The 7,002-nt window shown below is 41.0% G+C and overlaps 1 long non-coding RNA gene across 2 annotated transcripts; it reads left to right on the top strand.

Annotated features, from left to right (window-relative positions):
• Positions 1 to 335: 335 nt before the first annotated feature.
• LOC123509822 lies at positions 336 to 6,253 on the top strand. Of its 2 annotated transcripts, XR_006676291.1 has the most exons (4): positions 336 to 502; positions 667 to 861; positions 974 to 1,149; positions 5,750 to 6,253. It is a non-coding gene; the product is annotated as an uncharacterized LOC123509822 (long non-coding RNA). The 2 variants fall into 2 exon arrangements; XR_006676290.1 differs by lacking the exon at positions 5,750 to 6,253 and having other exon boundaries at positions 974 to 1,300.
• The last annotated feature ends 749 nt before the right edge of the window (positions 6,254 to 7,002 follow it).

Raw genomic sequence — 7,002 nt, forward strand, 5'->3', positions numbered from 1 at the left:
GGGCTCTTACAGGCCCACGGACAACACGCCTAACAGCGAGCCAGTCTTCATCCTGCCATCGTATGTGGTGCTTGTGATTTAGGTTTTGGAAGTATAACATTGGTGATACGACATGTCTAAATGGAAAGGCACGTATGACTCTACAAGAACTTATCACAGATATGCTTTGGCAGCATTGACAACGCCAGTGAGCAACGCACTTGTTGAGAGGATTTTTTCCCATGTTAATGCTGTGAAGACAAAAGTGCGAAATCGAATGAAACATAAGATGTTGGAGGCTATTTTGAGGATACGCACAACCTTGATTATGTCTGAAAATGTTGTAAAGATCTAATAATTACTGAAAGCATGTTAGAAATTCAATGTTGGTATGTATGAACATACAAGAAGTCAAGATTGTCAGAGTAGTAAGGATGATGGCCTTAATGCTCTGTACGAATAACTCCCAACTCTTGCCTCTGGATCCACTCACCAGCTGATCTGTCCCATGGCATCTCTCACAGTAAGTTTATTTCTTATCACAGTTTTCTTATCCCAGTCAGTAGCATTATTCGTGTAACTTGTATGTACATTGGATTTATAATTAGCAATAATTAAAAAGTTTGGTAATGAAATGACGAATCTGGTAATAACTGGAGTCGAACTTGGTAATGCCTGTCGTACAAGAGTTGGCAACCCTGCCCCCGAGGTAAACGCCAACGAAGCCTGAGGTTAGAAGGATTGATTCCTCTCCTGGCTGCCTCAGGTGTCCACCCCCTCCCGGCAACCTGCTGTCCTTCGCCTTATCTGTGCCTTCTTGAGGAAGGTGGCCAGCTACCATGTTTGTGATACCCACACAGGACTACACCAGGACTCGTAAGGGTCTGTAGATCTTCGCGGCCTTAACACCAATGACAACATAAGAATTGATTGACTGATACATTTATTGTTGCTCTGCTTGCTTTTCCATCACTCTCTCTACTTACTCCTCCAGGACTACCCACACGGACTGACCCATAAAGGCACCTCTTCCACCTTGGACCTCAGTCTAGGAAGCTGCTTTTTCTCCGATGTAGGAATCACTCATGGACCATACATGAGCAGTGACCATCTCCCTATCTTTATCTTGATCACCAGCAAGCTCCCTCAGCCGATATCGCTCCGTCCCCGGTGAATTTACACCTCTGGCATAACATAACAAATAATAGGATAACAAAGGGCCACCAGGGCCCATCTACGTTATCCTGTATCAGTCGCACAGCGACCTCGTCATCAGTACTTAAAAATACACTTACAAGTACACAATACATTATATACTAATTCTAAATATTTGGCTCATTAACAGGGCTAAGTCCTGTAGCAAATTCCTCTACAATCTGTGATCCTCATGCATGGGGATCATGTCTTGTTTAACTATAGTACATTTCTTATAAAAACTATCATGCAGTGCTATACAATTATAAATCTAATAAATTTAAGTGCTTATCTAATCTGTTTTTAAACATTGTCAAACTAGTGCTATTTACAACCCTCACTGGCAATGCATTCCAGAAGTCTGCCACTTTATGACTAAAGAAATATTTTCTTATATCTAACCTGCAGCCTTGCTTTCTAATCTTGCTGCCATGATTTCTAGTCCTACTTCCTCCTCTAAGGTAAAGAAAGATCTCACATCTATGTAGTTTGTATCTGAGAACATTTTAAATAACTCTATCATATCCCTCTTATACATCTCCTCTCAAATGAAAACATGTTTAATTCCTTTAATCTATCTCTATACTCCAGGCGCTTTAATGCTGGTATCATCCTAGTTGCTCTTCTCTGAACTGCTTCTAACATGTTGATATCCTGCCTATAGTGGGGTGACCAGGCCTGTATGCAATACTCTAAATGGGGCCTAACATAGGAATTATATAAGCTACGCACCACTTCCTTACTTTTATAACTAACATTTCTATTTATAAAACCCAGGATCCTATTTGCCCTATTTCTTGCTTCTAAACATTGCTTTGAAAATTTCATAGTCCTGTCTATCACTACTCCTAAATCCTTTCCTTCCTCTACTGCCTCTAGCCAACATCCCTCCATCTCATAGTTAAAGTTTGTGTTGTCTTTACCTAAATGCATAACCTGACACTTTTAGAATTAAACTCCATCTGCCACCTGTCTGCCCATGCTATCAGCCTGTCCAGGTCTCGTTGTATTCTGTAATTGTCCTTTTCACCCTGTACTGCACATGCTATCTTAGTATCATCTGCAAACTTTGATACTTTGCTACTAATTCCTATATCTAAATCGTTAATGTACACCAAGAAAAGAAGAGGTCCTAGCACTGATCCTTGGGGTACCCCACTAACCACTTCCTTCCACTCAGACATTGCCCCATTTAATACTACTCTCTGTTTCCTATCAGAAAGCCATTCACTAATCCAATCAACTAACCTACCCCTATCCCATGTAGTCTCAATTTGTACACTAGCCTCCTATGCGGTACCTTATCAAACGCCTTGCTAAAATCTAGATATATAACATCTATGCTATTTCCATCATCTAACTCCTTGGTAATATATTCTAAGATATCGAGCAAATTTGTAAGACAGGACCTCCCTGATCTAAAGCCATGTTCGGTATCTCTAATTAATCTATTCTCATTTAAATGCTCCCAAATACTACCCTTAATGATTTTCTCTAGTATCTTACATACTATACTAGTTAAACTGATCGGTCTATAATTATTCACATCATCCTTCCTACCTTTTTTAAATATTGGAGTAACATTAGCTAACTTCCAGTCCAGAGGTCCTGTTTGTAACAGGATTTCCTATTCTTTCCCTAGTAAATACTGAAGAAAATTGTTCATTCAATAATTCTACTATGTCTTCATTTTGATCCACTACTACACCATCTTTTCTGAGTGGTCCAATCCTATCCTTATTTCTTTTATCACTGACCTTGTAATAACTATATAATTTTTTGGGATCTTTACTCCCAGCTCTAGCTAGTTTTATCTCTGCCTGCCTTTTACTTTTTTTTATAACCTTACTCAAATCATCTCTGACCTGTCTGTACCTAATCAAATCTACATCTTCCCACTTTTCTGCAACTCTCTGTATGCCCTCTTCTTCTCTCTGATCTGGCTACCTATCTCATGAGTCCACCATAATGGCTTCCTGTTTCTCTGCCTTATATCTTTGTAAGGGATACACTGCATCACTATACCCTTTACTACAACCTTAAAAATATCCCACATCTCCTGTGCAGTTTTATTTCCAAAACTATCTTCCCAGTTTACCTCTCCTAATAACTGACGTAACCTACCATAATTGCCTTTCTGATAGTTTGGGACTCTAGTCTTATTCACTATATTATCCCTACTGGAATTAATGATAAATCTAATTATATGATGGTCACTGTTTGCTAAAGTCTCTCCTACCTCAACTTCCTTTAAACAATGCTCAATATTTGTTAGTACTATGTCTAAAACCTTCCTCCCCCTAGTAGGTTTATCTACCATCTGCACTAAATAGTTATCCTGAAAACTTTCCATAAACTTATTTTCACTAGCATCTCCTACCATCCTCTCCCAGTTTACTGACTTAAGATTAAAATCCCTAAGATAATTGTCTGACTAGTACACCCCTATTTATCTCATCTACCATAAGGTTGTCTACATCTGCTGACTGGTTAGGTGGTCTATAAAAGCTCCTACTCTAATAACCTTACTTTTGTTTACTCTAACATCCAGCCATAAGGACTCTACTCTGTTATCTACCTTAATACCATTAACCTGACTGGAAATGAAGGATTTTTTACATAAATAACTACTCCTCCACCTATCCTACCAATTCTCTGGTGTAAATACATAATGTATCCATCTACTTCATATTCTTTCCTATTTTCCTAAACTTTTCCTCATTTACCCATGCCTCTGTGACACATACAACATCTAAGTCCTCCTCAACTATATAACTAGATAACTCGTCCTTCTTGTTCCTAAGACTCCTGGCATTTACATAAAAACATTTAAGTCCTGCTACCTTCCTAGATGCTGTCTCCTTATTTGGAATCCTAATCTTATTCTCTCCTATTTGCACCTGGAAATCTTTCCTAATCTTTTCACTATCTCTGTTTATCCTATCTAATTTATGTCTAGCATCTTTCTTCTGGAATGCATTTGCTACCTCACCCCTACACTCCATCCCAACTCCCCTCCAGACATCCACTCAGCACATCCACACCCTTCCTACTCAGATGCACACCATCCCTAGCATACAAATCCTTCGCCCATAGAACCTATCCCATACATCCACAAAGCTGACACCCACATCCTTACACATCCCTTTTACCCGATCATTCACACCAATGGCTCTAGACAACCATTCCTGCTAACATACACACGAGGCAAGATTCCTGACACTACACACCTCCTACCACTCTCCCTTATCTTGCCTAACATTTCCCGAAATCTTGCCACTAACTCCTCCGACCCACCTGCTCTGACATCGTTCCCACCTACGTGCAAAACTACTACACCCTCCTCTCCATCCCCCAACCCTCTTCTGCACCTCCTCACTCACTGCCTTCACACCTGCACCAGGCATACACACGTTCGTCCTCCTATCCCTGTCTTTCCCACAGAAAGTGCTATCTAAATACCTAACCTGAGAGTCACCCACCACACACACCTGAGGTGTGCTAGGCACAACCATCCTCCTCCTCTCCTCTACCCCTTCTTTCTCCTTTCACTCACCACAACCACTTCATTCACTCCACTCTCACTCTCCCCTCCCCTCCAACAAACCGAACCTATTTTCACACTCAACAGGTTTAGTCCTATCCTCCCTAACTGCCTCCGCTTTCCTTCCCTCGCAACCTGCCATCTCTGCCCATCCTGACTACTATCTTTCCCAGTCTGGCTCGCCTGCTCCCTCTTCCCCACTCTGCTCTTCCCGACAGAGGGCCAAGCCACCCTGTCGCCCTCAGAAGGTCCAACCTTCGGCCTAACACTGATCTCCTGCCTAATTTTTTCCACTGCCTCCCAAGCCTCTTAACCTCCTCCTTCAACTCAAAGATGAGAACTTTGTTCGCACTTTTCCCCTCACTTAGCTTTCTGATTTCCTCTCGCAATTCTCGGTGCTCAAGAGAAAGAACTAAATTCTCGCTCTTGAGCCTACACACCATACACTCAGAAAAGTCAACGACCTTCCTGTCATGCCCACACATCTCACACACAACAAACTCGCCCAATCCCACCTCAACACTCTCTTTCACGCACTCAATCACACTCTGATATACCTCAGTAGCTACCGCCATACTAATTTACAATCTGTTAACTCACAAACAAATAAAAATACTTGGTGACGGCGGGGTGGGGGGCCTAAGTGAGGTCAACTAATCCTCTTTCAAGGTCAACTTGACGGTTACAAGCCTAGTCTCCTCGCTCTACCAAAATACTTTTAACTCACAAACACTGATTCTAACCACTATTTCACTCTAATCTAACACTTGCAGTACACATTTTCACTTCACTAACACTCAAAAGCACCACACACAGACACCAAGCACAAACACCACTTGCTAACTATAAAAACCACAGCCAAAAAACAAAGCGCACACACAACACGTCCACTCGTCACCGCAGCTACTCACAACCATTCATGGCCACAAACATTCATGACATAAATAACAACACAGACAATGAAGTGGCAGTGAAACCAGTAATTGATGGCTTCAAGTGCAGCGTTTGTGATAAAGTTTTTTCAACTTCAAGTAACGAGCGGGCTCATGAGCATCGATTGCATGGTGTGAATCCCAGTCCTATAGCAAATACGGACGGTGCAACTATAGTTAAATGTAAAGACTGCAATGTGACTTTCAGTAACCTCAATAATTACTGAGAACACCTTCTCGTGGTCCATGAAATTGAGAGTCACAAGGTTCATCATACATTTTCATCTGAAGAAGGTAAGCTGGATATAATAACAAGATAAACGTAATGTAATCTAACCTAACAAACTAATGGTAAAATTCTAGGGTTTGCCCATACTCCTCTCTCTCCCCCCCACAACAAGCATGGGGACATGTGGAAATGCTGGGTTTTGGATGGGGGTAAATTTGCAGTTTCAATCAATACAGCCTATCTTAAATTTCTTTTTCCCAAAGTCTAACAAGCTTGGGGACCTCCTGGGAAAGCAGGGTTTTTGGGTGGAGAAAGCAAAAATGAGGCACTTTTGGTGATCCCTGAAAATCTAAAGGCTAAAACCCATTTTTTTAGGAAAAAAATTGGAAAATTTAAAAATTCTTAAATAATTTTCACTGAAATTATCCTAACCTAACATAATCTACTATCAGTAACGAGCATATCAGTAACCAAACCAAACTAACCTAACCTAACCTAGCCTAGCCCAGCCAGGGGGCTTTGCCCCTTGACCCCCAATTACAGTTTGCTAATTTAACCTATCAGTACATAATTTAATCTGGGAGAGTTCTCCACCCGGACGCTCATAAACAACATTAACACACCTTCAAATCACCATAATTATAGTACCTTAGTTGCCCTAGAATGATACTGAAAAGTTACTTTAGTAATAGGAAGTACACATTTTTCTAAGACTTGTGTCTGTGGTAGCTGTGCCCCGAAGTATTGGATTCTATCCACCACAGACTCAAGGGCCAACGAGACGGGAGATGAGCTCCCGTGGCCAAAGCAGCATAGTGTGTGCCCCACACTTAACTATTTTTTGTTTGTATGTCTATGCATTTTCTGTCGCATATTACTCCTGATTCTCTAAGTTAAGGAAATTTTTAGGGAATTGGGGAATTTTTGCTAAGTTTGCAACGGCAGAGCTAGGTTAGGTTAGGCTTGGTCTCTTTTTGAGGGAATTTTTTTTATGTGGAGGCAAGATGGTGGGATGGCAAGATTACGGCAAAAACGAAACACACTAGCTAATATAATGTTTCACTTTGGTGTAGTATAAATAATATAAGTCACAACACAAAGAAAATATCATAACAGCAGGTCAA

Source organism: Portunus trituberculatus, chromosome 27, assembly GCF_017591435.1.
Source record: "Portunus trituberculatus isolate SZX2019 chromosome 27, ASM1759143v1, whole genome shotgun sequence".
Lineage (NCBI taxonomy): Eukaryota > Metazoa > Arthropoda > Malacostraca > Decapoda > Portunidae > Portunus > Portunus trituberculatus.